We start from the raw sequence: 16,286 nt of genomic DNA, 5'->3' as shown, positions 1-16,286 counted from the left end.
GAAACAAGTATCCAAAAAGATCCTCTTTCTAATCAAGCACACACAATAAAAAAAAAAAGAGAGAGAGAGAGAGAGAGAGAGAGAGAGAATGTGTGAACAGTTCGTGGAGCTGGGTACAAAACCAATCATGGTGCTCCACACCCACTTTTTATTTTTACAGAGAATTTGACTAGTATAGAGAATCCATACTGATGCAGAAACAAATTTAAATTATTTAAACGGGGCAGTGAAATCCTTCCTTAGAAAATTTGGAAATATTAATGCAATTTCCTGCATAAGATTGTCATGAAGATTCTATTTATTATGTATCCTTCTCAGAGGGAGCTGCTGGCATCAGATCATTTTACTTCTTGGGACCTTATCTCTCTTTTTAAAAGTCTCAGGCATCACAATACGAACGAGCTAGGACCAAATTAGGATGTCTTTACACAGTTTCTACTCATTCCTTATTCCGAGAAGCTCCAATTGACTTCAGGGATTTTGTCTTAGTAGGGACTGAGAAAAAAATGGGTAAGAATTTTAAGGTTTGGCACACTGTGGAGGAATTTTTTCCCCTATATGTGCCTACTGGTTGCTTTTTCTATTTTCTCTTTCTTATAGTTGTTACTGATCAAATTTGGATAGGGTAGAGCACTGTTGTACTCTGCAGAACAATAGTGGGACAGATGAAAATGTCATACTAGTGCTCTACTTTAACACATTGTTAAAAAATTTAATGGGATCGCACCGAAACAATTGAGCTTTTCCGACATTATGCAATACACTGACATATTGCTGAGGATTCAACCTTTTTGTGCTCTACTGTCTAATTGCATTTTCACTTAGTATTGAGCAAAGAAGCAGCTAACGGTACTAAGTTTGGGGGTCAAGTGAAATCTATCCAAATCTTTACGGGTAATTAGGTTAGGTTACAATAGGCAAGTGAGTATTCATTAGTTACAATGTGAGTATTAAGCAGGTAGTAGATATTCTCATTTCTGCATGTTTCTAATCCTAATTTAGAATCAGTATTGACAGAACAACCACATGTTCACCAGGTGGCAATTTCTTATTTTTGAGGGAATCAGTGGTTTGTAGCAACCCTTATTATACACAATGAAAATAGCCTAAAATAGTAGGTGAATCAGAAAAATGAAGTAGAGTTAGCCTCTTCCTATGGTTTAGCTATTGCTGACCTCCCCCCCTCTACTAGTTTAAAGAAAACACTTGTTATAGAAAATTTGGAAGTTTTAATAGTGCAGATATTTTTATTAAAATAAAATTATTACATGTTATAGGGTTTGATTGGAATATTCATGTCTGCAAACTTTATATCTCAAAACTAGATCACAAGTCTTCTAAAGTCTGAAAGTGATTGCCCAGAACATTACAGAATGTATAACTAGAGCACAGATATTTAATTTTTATCATAAATTGCTTTTCATTAGCTGGGCAGCAGACATTTTTCACCTCTTTTAACCATTATCATTTGTGCCAAATGCCATAATAGAATCCATTAGCACCATTTCTGCATTCTACATCACAGTGCCACTAGCTGTACATATTTCCACAGTAAAGAATAATTGGATGCAGAACAGCACAGAGATGATTGTATCAAATATATTGAAGCACCTGAGGTATCTATATGAATAAGGTAAGGCATCCTTTCCTTTCTTTCTGTCTCTTTCTAAACCCAATAAACTGTAAGTAGGCAGGACCCTAATCACAGATATGCTGGTATCCTAATAGTTGCCTATGTGCCTCAGCAACTCACTTTCAAGATCCACGCACTAACAGCTCATCTCTAGCTATACTCACATGCAAGCAAACCAGAATAGCGGAGGGATAGCTCAGTGGTTTGAAAATCTCTCTGTGGTTGCTTTGAGCAGGGGGTTGGATTAAATGACCTCCTGAGGTCCCTTCCAACCCTAACATTTTATTATTCTAAGGAAGCCTATTTCACTGCCATGCAAACTCACTAGTAGCAGAGGGAAGCCCATTCCACTCCTGCCCACCAATAAAACAGAATGGAAAGCCAATTCCACACATGTGAATGTCAACTAGAGGTACAGGAAACCCATTTCACTATCTCACCCAGATGTAAACTCCCTAGTGAGGAAGGGAAAAGACATGGCAATCTGCAAGCTCTGAGTTGATATATTATTTTATATTGAACTATTTTGCATATATAATTTTTGAGAAGAGACAATTGTACATGAAATGCCTATAGTAAAGAATGCCATTCACCTCAAAACACTTCTCTGCTACTTTTATACCTGGCATATGCTTCATAAAACCATCTAGGATGGAATTTTCAAAAGCGCTCAATGTCAGCCTAACTCTATTGCCATTTAGGTCAATGCTGTTTTACCATTGACTTTAATAGGAGCAGGGATTAGGCAAATGCTAAGTGCTTTTGGATATAATCATTTTCTTCTTTATTCATGCCTTTGGGGGTGATGAACCAGAGAGACATAGTCTGAGTGCCTGGTAGTTAAAAACTTAGGGAGAACAGATTTGGGGAAACTTGGGACTGGAAGGGCTGTGAGTGTGACCCTGCAAGACTGGTGGAAGCCAGGGGGAGGCCTTGAGTTTGTGGGCAAACTTATTGGTGTCAGGGCTCCGAACCAAGGCGGCATAGCAGAAAGGCATCCGTCTGACAGGGCAGGCCGTGATGGAACCCCTTACTGGCCTAGTTGAGACCCAAACATCTCACATCCTAACTCTACTCCCACTTAAGTCAATGCTGTTTTATCATTGACTTTAATAGGAGTAGAGATTAGGCCCATGCTTTTGAAAATAATCATTTTCTTCTTTATTTTCTATGCTTTTTAAAATGTATGATAAAACATATTTCTGGAATATTTAAACATGATCTCTACATATATTTTGAATCACATTACATGACCTATAAAATGAGGTTACATAAAGGCCATTTAGCCCCAAAGTATGCCTTTTCTACCATTAATATATGAGTGTAGCTCCCATCATCTGAATGGTATTTAAGTGTATATCGTGCCTGAAGAATTTGCCTTTGAATTCGAAGGAATACCTAACCAATATACACACAGAGCATGAAATCCTGACCCTATTGAAGTCAATGGGAGTTTAGCCATTGAATTCTGGCACCAGGCTTTCACTCACAACATGTCATCAACAATACAGGGGTATTTATTTAGTCTTGTCCATAGCAGTATGGAATTCGATTTACATAGTGCTGTTCATGGTCAAGAAATTTCAAAGCACTTTACAAACTAATGGATAAGGCTCAGTAGTGTTGTAACTATGTAGACAAACAGAGCAACCATCATATAATCAGACACAGGCAAATAATGGGGGCGGGGGGGAGAATCATTCCAAAGCATTTTCACATAATTTAAACCACGTTTCATTCCAGCCATAGATGTACTCTTTCAGGTTTACTTTAGTGAGAACATTCAAGCCAACTGAATTTAGTTCACACTAATATTTAGGAGAAAAAAGAGCATTCACATATGGAGGGATGTATTCATACAGACATCTTCACCTGGCTTTGGATATTTTGGGAACAAGAATGTTAGAGGTGGGAAGAGAATAGAAGAGTGAGAAAGTCAATGATTTTCAAACTATGTATCTAAATACAACTAAGGGAACACTCAGCATAAGCAACAGACAGGAAAACAGACTGCACTTTGGAAATACTCCATCCCCACAACATGGAGCAAGATGTGAGCAGCATAGCTAGATATTAAACTAGACACTTTAGTGCCTATGGACAACTTCAACTGTATTCAACAACGTCCCCTACAATAAATGGTTGTGCGTACAATCCTGTGGTCACGTAGGTATCCGTGATCATGTCAACAGGGCTGCTGACAGAAAAGTCAAAGATAAATTTGGTGCTACAGCAATAGCCATAGCAATTATTTGGCATGAACATGACAACAGAAAACTATTTGCGAAGTCTGTTAGACTGCTAATCAATCTGCTTTTCCTCTCCCTCAGTCAGAAAAGGAACCAGATACTTTTTAAAACTAGAGTCAACATACATAGCCAAATATAATGTTTTCCTATGCAAACACAGGAAAAGATTTTACCTAGCCTTACAATTCCTAGGCCTGTTTATTTCCTGATCTATCACCCTAAAGTTCTCTCCACGCTCTCGTTGGGAGATTCAACACCCCAATGTTTTTGTCACACACTGGTTCTCTTTATAAAGGTTAGGCCAGTTAATCGGGGAACCATGACTTGCTGACCAGTCATACAGATCAAATAGCAAACATAAAAATTTTATTAAGATGATGTTAAAAAAAAATAGTGAACAGAGTTTGAGCATAGAAGTTTCTGGTTATCAGGGAATAACATACAGATTATAGAGGGGGCGAAGTTTGGTTTAAGATAAGGTGGCATGAGGAATACATAATCTGCAATATCCCTGATTGGGGAGTAAAAGGTTGATGGGTCAAAGTATAGACATTAAGATATGAGGGTATTAAGTTCATAAAGTGGCTATGTTCGGGTGTGGATTATAATGAGTGGATATGATGGTGAGGATGGATTGACCCTCATTTGGTGAGATTTAATGTTCAGGGAGTTTATGGTTCCAGTTCATATGATCCAACGGAGAAGGTCACTTGGTCCCTTTCTCGTAGTGAGAGAACGATGTCACTCTGGCTCACGCCTCCTGGTACTGTTGGTGGCCGGTGATGTGCTTGATGTAGATGTCCCTGGACCATCGGATGGCGTCTGAGACCATGAGGCACCGCATGAGACGTGCGTAGTGTCGACCGATCCCGCAGGTCCGCAGCACACGCTCGTTGCAGGGGTCCCAGGTGCCCAGGGCTCCGACAATCAGGGCGTCCATCTGCACCTCATAGCCCTTCGCTCTCTAAATACTGAACACTTCTTACATGACCTCCGGCACCACTGGTTCTGAGCACCTTGCTAGGTACTTACATGATCTCCGTTACCATTGGTTCTGAGCACCTCGCAGTCTTTAATGTATGGAGCATCAAAACACCCCTGTGAAATAGAAAAGTATTATTATACTCATTTCATACATGGAGAACTGATCTAGAGAGTCTTGGGGTATGTCTAGCTTCAAATCAGTGATATAAATTCCAGCTTGAGGAGATATACTCACTCCAGCTCTGATCTAGCTACCATGTTAAAAATAGAGGTAGCCAGAAAAGGTAGTTGACCGAAGTATATTCCTAGCATCTTAGAGAGGTACAGACTCAGGGTATCTAAGTCCTCCCACAACTACACTTTTAGCATCATTACAGCTAGTTCAGGTATATCTAGGATTTATTACTCTAGCTTGAAGTGTAGACATGCCCTAAGTTATAGAGGAGTCTGGAGTGGAGTAAGGAATTGAACCCAAGCCTCTTGAGTCCAGACTGGCATCCTAACCATGGGGCTAGTCTCCCTCTTAAAGAGGCCAAAACTGATGTTCCCATTGAACTCTACACTTATTATTCCAGCTTGTTCTCGGTGCAGCATGAGCCTTAAGTAGGATAGGGAGATGACTGGCCACCCTTTCTGTTTCTCAGTTGAGTTGCCAGAGGTTCTCCGTTAAGAGACTGGCTTGTTTCAGAAGTGTCCACTTAGTGCACAAGGCCTTGACAACGCCAGCAGAAGGATCCTGTTGAAGTAGAGGCCACTCAGCAACTCCCCAGGCTTCCTACCGGAGTTAATAACATGAGGCAGCGTGCACAGCTGGTATGAGATAACTGCACAGCTTGGATACATAGGGAGGCATGAGAAGCTTGGTATTCTCACAACAGCTGCATGGCCTAGAGTGTGTTATTCCACTTAGAGCCAATTAAAACATTTTGAGGGGAAACAGAGATTTAAAACCTGTTTTTAAATAACTGGCTGTTAAAACAATATTTGGAGTTTATGAGTTCGTTCTTTTATACTCTGTCTGGCCTTGAAAAACTTTGAACCTTACTCTGATCTCACTCGTTTCACACTAGTGAAATTCAGTGGAGCTAATCCTGATTTACAATGGTGTAAGCCAGATCAGAATTGGGTCCTTTGTCTTTATTGTAAGCAAGTCACAAAAGACTATTCTTCATGATCGTATAAAATGATACATTGATATTGATTCAAAAAAGAGGTCTCTTGGCACAATCATTACTTTTTTCCATTTTCTATAGACAAACAAACCCATAAAACAGAACTGACAGATGTTATAACCCAAAAAATGAAAGAGAAAGTCCCACTGTACGGAAAAACAAAAGAAACCCCAAATAAACTCATACAGTGGCAACTCCTGCAATACATCTGTCCATATTCCAATATATGTGGGCCATATAATCCAAAGACAAAAGTTATTGCAGCTACTGTCCCTGTCTGATCAGGATGTTGGCATATATATCAGAAAGTTAGCATAACTCTTGTCTTGGTTTGTGCTGTAAAGTTTTCTCCTGTCTGAAATAAATCAGGTTTGACAAGTTATTCCAGGGTGATGGGAGAGTCCCCTCCCTCCCAGTTCTTAGTAACTGTGTGTTCTGCAATAGTTCAGCAAGTGTCACATACTAATCACCTCCCTCGACCCTCAATGTCCAAAATCTCACCCCATATAATTGCACAGTTGATGTCAGATCATGTTTTTATTTAAAATGTGTTTGAATATATATCTCTACCCTGATATAATGCGACCCGATATAACACGAATTCGGATATAACGCGGTAAAGTAGTGCTCCGGGGAGGGGGGCTGCGCACTCCGGCAGATCAAAGCAAGTTCAATATAACATGGTTTCACCTATAATGTGGTAAGATTTTTTGGCTCCCGAGGACAGCGTTATATCGGGGTAGAGGTGTAACTACATGCTTTAAGAACCAAAATCTCTATTCTATTCAGCCACATTTACATTTGACTGTAGTCTGAAGCCTCTGGAATAATAATAATAATAATAATAAATAATATATGGAGATATCCTATCTCCTAGAACTGGAAGGGACCCCAAAAGGTCATCAAGTCCAGCCCCCTGACTTCACTAGCAGGACCAAGTACTGGTTTTGCCCCAGATCCCTAAGTGGCCCCCTCAAGGATTGAACTCACAACTGTAGGTTTAGCAAGCCAATGCTCAAACCACTGAGTTATCCCTTCCCCCCCAAGCAGCATCTTGGGGTGAAGCCACCCTCAACTCATAGAAAACATCAGTTCCTTTTTAAAAAATAAGCCTTTTGCAGCCATATACCCAGGCTGGAGAGATTTATCAGTTTCTCTTATTTGAGAGTGGTTTCAAATGTAGAGATTTCAAAGCCCTCACTTAATAGATGCCATGGCTCAGGCTGAAGTTGAAAGTGCTGGTTAACACAACACTGCAGGTTTTAGGATTCCTGGAATTAATAGTGGATTACACTGAATAAAACAAAAAAACAAAAACCCTACCCACACTCAAAGATTGTTTCCTATGTTCCCCTTTTCCTTGGATCTGGGGGTGTGGTAGGAGACAAATGTAACTCCTATTCCAACTCATGAATTATTATCTCATAACAGAGCACCATTATATCTAGTTATTAAAGCAGAAGACTAGAAGTCAGTACTTTGAACTCCTGTTCTATTCCCAATTCTGCACTTGACTGACTGACTGACTGACATTGGGCAAGTCCTGTAGATACCATATCTGGACTTGATATTCAAAAGGAGAGGAGTGAGTGTACGTGCATTTCTGTGTGCCTATGTTTGCAATTGGACATAGTAGATTATTGTGGCATCCATCTAGCTATTTATATGGGCAATCACTGTAACTGGAAGTGAAAATGTAGAAGTACAATTGCACACACAAAACTTAATATACAAGAGGGCATCAGTTTTAATTATCAGGTCTCTGTGCCATCCTTTACCCAAATTAAAAGATATAATACCCATCTTCAGTAAATATCACACAGTGGTAATCTAAGGCTCTCTTAATGTTTTTAAAGTGTTCTGAGGTATGGGATAAACTGAAGCTAAAGACAGAATGAACTGATCGTGCATGTTTATATGTGTTTAAAAGGTATAGAACCAGATTTATTGATATGATCTGGGTGCCGAGTGTTACTCCAGCAACACAAAGCAGCCATAAACCTGGCTTATCCAACAAGCTAAGCTAAGTTAATGGCTGTTTTACATCATGGTAGTGGATGCTTTGGGTCACCGGAATAACACAAAGCAGCCACAATGTACTGGTGAATCCAGCCTATATAGTACACCAGATCCTTTGGAGCCTAATCCAAAACCCGTTAATGTCAATGGAAGTAAACTGCTGATCACAATTAGTCTAATTTACTGGAGTGCATCAGGCATTTCCCACTGCGTTGGTGATCTGAAGATTTGCTTTCTTTAGCCTTTTCTCTGCTGTCCCTCTAACAGGCCTTGAACAATGTCTTAGGACTGAAGGTCTCTTGAGTCCATTCATGAGTCCATTCATTGTTGCCTGGAAACACAGCACAAGTAGGTAGCTGCTGTGTATTTTAAAGGTAAACTTATAACTATCCCTATGTTGTGGATGGGATTTCTGCAGTTAAATTCTCAGCCATAGCTTTGCTTGCTTTCAATGACTGATGCTGCATGAGTAATTCTCTGTTGCCGAATATTCATCTTGACTGGTTTGGGTTTTGTGGCAGCTTCAATGATGAATGCCTAATCTCTTCACTATAGCTTGTTTTTTCTTATTCTTGCCTGCCACAACCTCCTTTGCACAGATTCCTCCAAAGGCTGACATCGCTCTTCCCTCTGCTTCCTCTTGCTAATCACTAGAATCCAGAAAGCTTTTCTTCAGAGTAGCATAAATATTGTAATAGAAAAGCAACCAAAAATGACAAGGCTTTTATTCTGGTCCAGTGTCTGCCAACTTCATAAGTCACGACAATGTTGGTTATTTATGATAAAACCTGGATTCTAAAATCTCGTATTTTTAAATATTTTTTTCTATCTTATGTTACCCTAATTCTGTTCTGCTTCTCCACGCTCTTGTTGCTGATTTGATACCCCTTGTCTCTGTGCTAAAATTGAAACTGCCAGACATAGCTTTCTATGGCATGTTTTAAACACAAGCTACTTTAGCTTTTATCTTTAAAATTTTATTAAGAAGTTAAATCCAGTCTTTGTAATGTTCCCAATATGGGGATTTTCAATATAAAATTAAAGTTATAAGATAGTGCATCTGTGGGTAAATTCTATGGACAGCCAACTTGCCAGCTGGCAGTTTCAGCTTTTAAAATCAGTGGGGGTTTTGTTTTCATTCTGGGCAGTTGCTCAGCTGTCAATCAAAAATCTTGTTATACATGAATCTGAAGTCAGATCAATATTTGACAAGATTTTTGACTGGCAGGACAAATTGTTATACGTGGATGCCACATCTGCGTATAACAAGGTCATGTATAATAGTTGCCTAATCATGGAATTCTGCTATTTATATGTTATATCAGGGAGAGCTGCTCCCAGCATTCTCATATACTCAGTAACTTTCAGATCATGAATCCATCTCTACACCTAAACCAAAACTTATTAGAAGCATAGGGCTCGGTGGAGGAAGTAAAGAACCTTGAACCTTTGAGTTTCTGGGTTTGACATTCAATAGTAACATTACAGTTTTCTCTTCCAGCAACATTTTCTTCAAGGTAACGTCTGTACAAGAGCAAGGTACATACTCTATTGAAGCTATGGCAATAGAGATGTGGTGTGTTAGTGTAGTAGATCACTAGGGAAATCTGAGGACTATAATGGCAATAAATGGAAGGAATGGAATTGAAAAAGAAATAGTTTCATTACATAACCAAGGAGCTGGAGATGGGTCACATCAGTATATTCACTGGTAGCCCTCAAAATGCTAGCATCTATAGCAAAGAGTCACATTGTGCATATTTATTGGAAGCTCTACATGACTGTCATGGAGCATGGCTCCTCTCCAGCCTTCTCCTCCAAGAAACTGCACCGACTCCCTCGGTTGTGCCTTTACCGTGTTCTTTTAAGTTCCCTCCTCCCTTTTCACAATGATTCCCATGAAACAGTCTATTTACAATATTATCCTAGCTTTTGGCCCTTTCACCAGGGCCTTAGAGGAACTTAAGTCTCCCTACTCTGAGCCCTGGTCTACACTGGGGGGGGGGAGGGAATCGATCTAACTTACTCAACTTCAGCTACGTGAATAACGTAGCTGAAGTCGACGTACTTAGCTTGACTTACCGTGGCAAGTCACTGCAGTGAGTCGACTGCTGCAGCTCCCCCGTCAACTCTGCCTGCACCTCTCGCGGCACTGGAGTGCAGGAGTCAACGGGAGAGCACTTGGGAGTTGATTTATCATGTCTAGACTAGACACGATAAATTAATCCCTGCTGGATTGGTCGCTGCCCGCCGATCCGGCAGGTAGTGAAGACATACCCTAAGTCTCTGTGTGGCTAGGCTCAGCTAGCCCCTGTTCCTCCCTCTCCCCTTTCCACTTCCTTCCTGTGCCTCTTCTTATCAGCCCTGGGCTAATGGGGTAATTGGCTCAGTCCACTGGCCTGACTGGCTAATTACCCCCATCAGCTTCCTCCAGGGGAACTAATAAATATCTGAGTGATCAGAATGCAGGCTCACCTGTTTGCTCCCTGCACTCTGTCACAGTGACACTTCCTGAAACAGTGTCACAATATGGCTTTAGAAGGATAAGCAGGGAACAACAAATATACCGTTTTCGTGTATACTGTGACGAGCATGATCCAAGTTATTCAGAACCTTGGCTCTCACAGAGTTGCGAGAGCTCTAAACTGAAAGGGAATGGGAGGCATTGTGGGAAGCATGTTTGGAAAATAGATTCCCTGTGAAGAGAGAAGTTGAATTTTAAAGAAAGTGAGAAAAGGCACATAGATATAGGAGACACAGAGGTGTGAAATGGAAGCTGACAGCTTACCTTCCATCTGTGTACCATAGTTTTTTATACAGGGCCCATTACCATGGTATCTAAGCACAAACTACCATCCCATTATTATGGTCCCTCTCAGATCCAAGCTTAAACCACTACTGCTGAGGTTTAGATCATTCCATCAAAGCCTAAAACCTCCATTGCTATTGTTTGCAAGACAAATGTGGTGGGAATCTCCCCTTCTCAATGGTACCCATAAACCATCTCTAGACTTGGTCGTTCATCAGGTATCTGACCTTAAATCTGTCACTGATCCAGGACTGATTATTTCCTATTCCTTGTGCTTTGCAAACCCACAAAGAGATAATTTCATCCACCAATGAAGTGCAGCCATCTTTGGGCTGAAACACAGCAAATGTTTAACAGAGCACAACACTACAACCACAGTTTCTGGATGAGATGTGAAGTACACATTATCCAAGTGGCACTGTCAAGGAAATGTAATGGGTAAATATTAGTCCTGGTCCTGGAAATTGGCTGAGATGGCAAAGTCAATGTCCGTTCTCTTGCAAAGTCTGTTATAGGGCTTTTATGGAATGTAAGTGTTCAGGACTTTGGTTTTACATCTGCCTATCTTATACAATTCTAATGTGCTCATCACTATGTTATCTAAGCACCACATCATCAGAAATCCCTCCAGCACCAAGATAAGGCATTTGATCAATATTGATTTAGAAGGAGTACAGTCACCCATTTGGTCAATGGTATCTGGATGTTCCTTGGAGGACTCCATTCCAATTATTGACCCAGCCAAGCTTGTGATATCCCTCAGGATCACAGTACAAAGAGGCATAGTTTCAGGCTATCTATATTAATACAAGATAGCACTCCGGGTCTCACTTGATACAGCAACCAGGACACTTCAGCAGAAAATACAGACACAAGGGAAAGAGAGATAGAACAATGAAAAGTCTGTGATTCTATGAAGACAAACCACAGCAAAAGATATTCAGGGCAGCTGTGTTGTAGCTTTCAAAGTAAATAAAACAAAATGAGTGTAAGACAAGATTCACTTGAACCTGAAGTGATATATCTTAAAAAATCAAGGGTGGGGGGGAGACAGTAAATAAAATTTCCTTAGATACAGATCAGCAGCTCTCTGCAGGATTGCTTTACAGTAGTGTCATACATCCAGATCCGTTTTACTTATATTTCTGAATATCATACAATTTAACACATGCATTTTATAAGCCTACTAAACTACAAATGATACATTGACAAACCTGTTTTCAGGTACGATACTCTGTACTTCTGTTTGCTGACAATATATTCTATTTATGTAGTTGGTTATGAATTGCTTTAAGTCATCTGAGGTGCATGATTCAAAGATGTTCATATTTCTCCCCTTCCCTGATGGCAAAGAACTACTTTTCTTCCTCGATCTTTTCAAAATTATAATTAGGCTAGATCCTTGCCTCTGTACTCATTCATCATTCTCTCCTATTACTCTTATCACTTCATAGGGCTTGGGAGAATTGGCTAGTAACATCACCACTAAGTCAAATTTGAAATAAGGCTATCAAAACAGGCAGGCTTAAATGTCAAATCTTTGGATAAATTATCATTGTACAGAATGGGACAAAGTTGCAGTTAGAGGGAAAAACCATAAGCCTTGTGAATCCTGTTCTGCACCTCTTGCATTTTTCTCCTTCTGCAGCCAATTTTAAGTTGCTCATCAAGTGGGAGACAAAACCAAGGAGGATTCATTGAAGTTAATCATATTATTTATGTGAACACTGCTCTATGCTGGTTAGTGTACTAACTGTTTATTATGGGGTGTTAAAATGGGATATCATTGTGCCTCAGCACACTCCTCAGCACTGATATGTGGAATCAATCTTAAAAAGAGCTGCCATCACAAATTGTGACATTACAATTTTCTGTCATGAAAGTGATTATGCTGTCATAAACACCAGCTTGTAGCATCACAAATGAATCAGGCAGTAAGAACAGGCTGAATAGAAAGGTTTCAACACTGACCACATATCATGGCAGTCAGAAATGATAATAAAGGAATCACAGAAAGCAAATGACAATTAAATAGATTATTAACTTGTGCTGCTTTACAAAATGTTCTGGAGTGCACTGAGTGTTCCTTACTGCTACTGAAGTTCTTGATGGCCCACGTGTTAATGAAGGTGATGAAAGTTATAAAATCATAATTGTCTGCAGACAAATACAAAGTAATCCCATTCATTGTCTTAACAAAACAACTTGCTGTTCACAGAACCATCTATGCCTCTTCCCCAAATTTAACGAAGTCCTACAATGGTAGGGGAGTGGAATAGATGACCTCTTCTAATGAGGGCTGCGGGAAGCGGCGCGGGTGAGGGATGTGCTGGCCGTGGCTTCCCGCCACCCCCATTGGCCTGGAGCAGCGAACTGCGGCCAGTGGGAGCCACGATCGGCCGAACCTGCCGACATGACAGGTAAACAAACTGGCCTGGCGCTTCAGGGTGCTTATCCTGGCGAGCCGCGTGCCACAGGTTGCCAACCCCTGCTCTATGGTAAGACTACTATAGTGATCCAGGAGTTCACTTAGTTACTGGCTTAGCAAAATCTAATTATAGACTATATCACCATAGTCTGCACTATTTTCTGACAATCTGACCTGAGATTGGCACTCACAGTTGTGAGTCTCTCCAGATAGCATGATGGTTGCGAAGGCTAAAATTTCCAAAATGTAAGTCATTTAGGAGCCTATATCTCATAGAATGTAAATGAGATTTAGACTCCTTAGTCACTTAGTCACAGTTTTTACAAATTGTATCTTAAGTGCACATGAAAGTGACTTCCTTTCCCTTTTCTCTTTGAGACAGCAGCATATGAAAAAGACAAAGGTATCACTAAGTGAGGAGGACAGTTGGATGCAGTAACAGGATGAGTAGCCTCATATGCTACTTTGGGGCTGTCACAGACCTGGGGACAGCTTCTGAAAGCAGGCAAGAGGGAAGAAAAGGGTAATTAGCTATAGTGGTGGACCCCAAAAAAGGCACAAGGGAAAAGGCAAATGTAATGGTGTGTCTAGTTCAGGGGTTGGCAACGTTCGGCACGCAGCTCGTCAGGGTAAGCACCCTGGTGGGCCAGGCCAATTTTATTTACCTGCTGACGTGGCAGGTTCGGCTGATCGCGGCCCCCACTGGCTGCAGTTCGCTGTCCCAGGCCAATGGGGGCGGTGAGAAGCCGCGGCCAGCACATCGCTTGCCCGCTCCGCTTCTCGCTGCCCCCATTGGCCCGGGATGGCGAATCGCTGCCAGTGGGTGCCGCGATCGGCCGAACCTGCCGTCTCAGCAGGTAAATAAAACTGACCCGGCCCGGCGAGCCGCGTGCTGAACGCTGCCGACCCCTGGTCTAGTTGCTTGGGAAGTGTTATAGGAGCATAATAAGAATGTTAGTAGGTTTCCAACAGTAGACTTCATGTGTCTGTGATGTCCATGTGTTGCAGATAGCAAATTTAGGGATGAAGCTTGTGGTCATGGGGAAGATTTTTCAGTTCTATAATTTTGCAGTAAAACTTTCTGTCATGCTTTCTGGAGTGGCTCACAACCATGAGTGCCTTCCTCAGGGCAGACCATCAAAAGAAAGGCACTCACCCCAAACTGGTATGTTCTATAATTAGATTTCACCAACCCAGTAACAAATGTGAACTCCTGAATCAATATAACAGTCCCCCTTAGACTCACCAGTCTATCTTGTCACTCAGGCAAGCTGGACTTAGTGATAAATGGTCACTTGCACCAAAAGAAATCACAAAATATTCAGACCCAAGAGACCAGTCACTTACTACAGATCAATTTGTATCTTAGATCTCAGAACAAAGACAAAGCCTGTAGCCCAGGGGTCGGCAACCTCCGAGGGATGTACTGGCCGCCGCTTCCCGCCACCCCCATTGGCCTAGAGCAGCAAACCGCGGCCAGTGGGAGCCGCCATCGGCCGGACCTGCAGACGCGGCAGGAAAACAAACTGGCTTACCCTGGCGAGCCGCGTGCCAGAGGTTGCCAACCCCTGCTGTAGCCACTCCTTTAATAAATGATCTAAAGGTTTATTAACTAGGAAAAAAGAAATAAGAGTTATTTACAGGTTAAATCAAGCAAACGTATACATACTCAGGTATTACCATCTATGATTCCTAACAATGTCAGAGATGTGGTAATCTGTCAATTCAAGATGTCTTCCAGGGTGGACCCAGGCGTAATCCCTAGGGCTCTCTGCCTCTCTGTGAGTGTTCAAACAGCAAGGAGATGAAAAATTTTCTTCTGACCCTGTTTTATCTTTTACATATGGCCTTCCAGTCCATGAGATGAGCTCCCTTGCATATAGCATTTCCAAGGTGTGATAGGGCCATTCACCAATCCTTTGTATTGTGATGTTTCTTAATACAGGTATGACAATCATTGTTCCTTCCCCACCCCCCTGCCTGTTTAATCTTGATAGTTCTTAAGGGCAGGGGGGTGGGGAAGGAATAACAATTATCATGCCTGGATTCACAAGATCAGAGCAAACATTTTTAAAATTATAAAGCAAAATTTACATATTTCCTTATAACATGGAATACAGCCATTACAAGTGAGATTAATGCAGGCAGCAATTTACAAGCCTGTCATAGAGTTTAAACACTAAATACATTCTTAAAAGACTAATACTTAATCTGAACAAAACTAACATACAGGTGAGCTGGTTTGGTTTCCAGCTATGAGTTTGTCAGTTCTTAGTTAACACCTACAGACTTGATTTACAAAAATAACCCTTACAAACACTGCTATCCAAAAAATGACTGTTATGAACTTTGGCCCTTTACTCTGCAATTTGATGGTCTCTGTTACCCATTGGGTGATTCTCACCCCTACTCCTGCCACTACGCAAGGTCAGAGGGTAGACCAGTGTGAAGGGGTTCTAAACGACCTGTATCCAGCTAGGAGAGGATTCCCTCAGTGCAGGATCTGAGGAAGATAGCCATAGGTTGCCTTTCAACATCTCTCTCACAAACTCAGGTGTAGGGGGAATGCCCAGAGAGCAGCTGGGTGAGGGAGGAGCATATTGGGGTTCAATCTAGTGTACGTAGTGCTATGAAGATTCTGGGTAGCCCTGGGAGGCTGGGCCTTCAGGGCTTAGTTACTCTAGGGGACTAACCAGCTTCTGTAGTAGCCTACAATCAGGATCAAACAAAGATGACTTAAAACTATTTATCTCCCCAGGTTGGGAGTCCAGTGCTGAACCTCTTAGAGGCCTGGCACAGAATCTCAAACCTGGTGATTAGGAGAATGAGAACAGGGACCTGACATGATGAATAAAAAAGAAAAGTGCCTACAGTAACAGTATAACAAAATTACTTACAGGTTTAGAGAGAGTGCTACAACATTATCCTTCTTCCCCCAGGTTCATAAACATTTTTCTTAAACAATACTCTGAAATGTCTTATGTGGGATAAG

The 16,286-nt window shown here is 41.2% G+C and overlaps 1 long non-coding RNA gene across 1 annotated transcript; it reads right to left on the bottom strand.

The window, feature by feature from the left end:
• Window positions 1-4,231: 4,231 nt before the first annotated feature.
• Window positions 4,232-14,964, bottom strand: LOC135980863 (uncharacterized). The gene is made up of 2 exons (XR_010597768.1): window positions 14,830-14,964; window positions 4,232-4,980 (listed from the first exon to the last, which is right to left on the bottom strand). It is a non-coding gene; the product is annotated as an uncharacterized LOC135980863 (long non-coding RNA).
• Window positions 14,965-16,286: the final 1,322 nt, after the last annotated feature.

Source organism: Chrysemys picta, chromosome 1 (genome assembly GCF_011386835.1).
Source record: "Chrysemys picta bellii isolate R12L10 chromosome 1, ASM1138683v2, whole genome shotgun sequence".
Classification (NCBI taxonomy): domain Eukaryota; kingdom Metazoa; phylum Chordata; order Testudines; family Emydidae; genus Chrysemys; species Chrysemys picta.
Note: the sequence above shows the minus strand (reverse complement) of the source record. Positions and strands in the feature narration are given on the sequence as shown.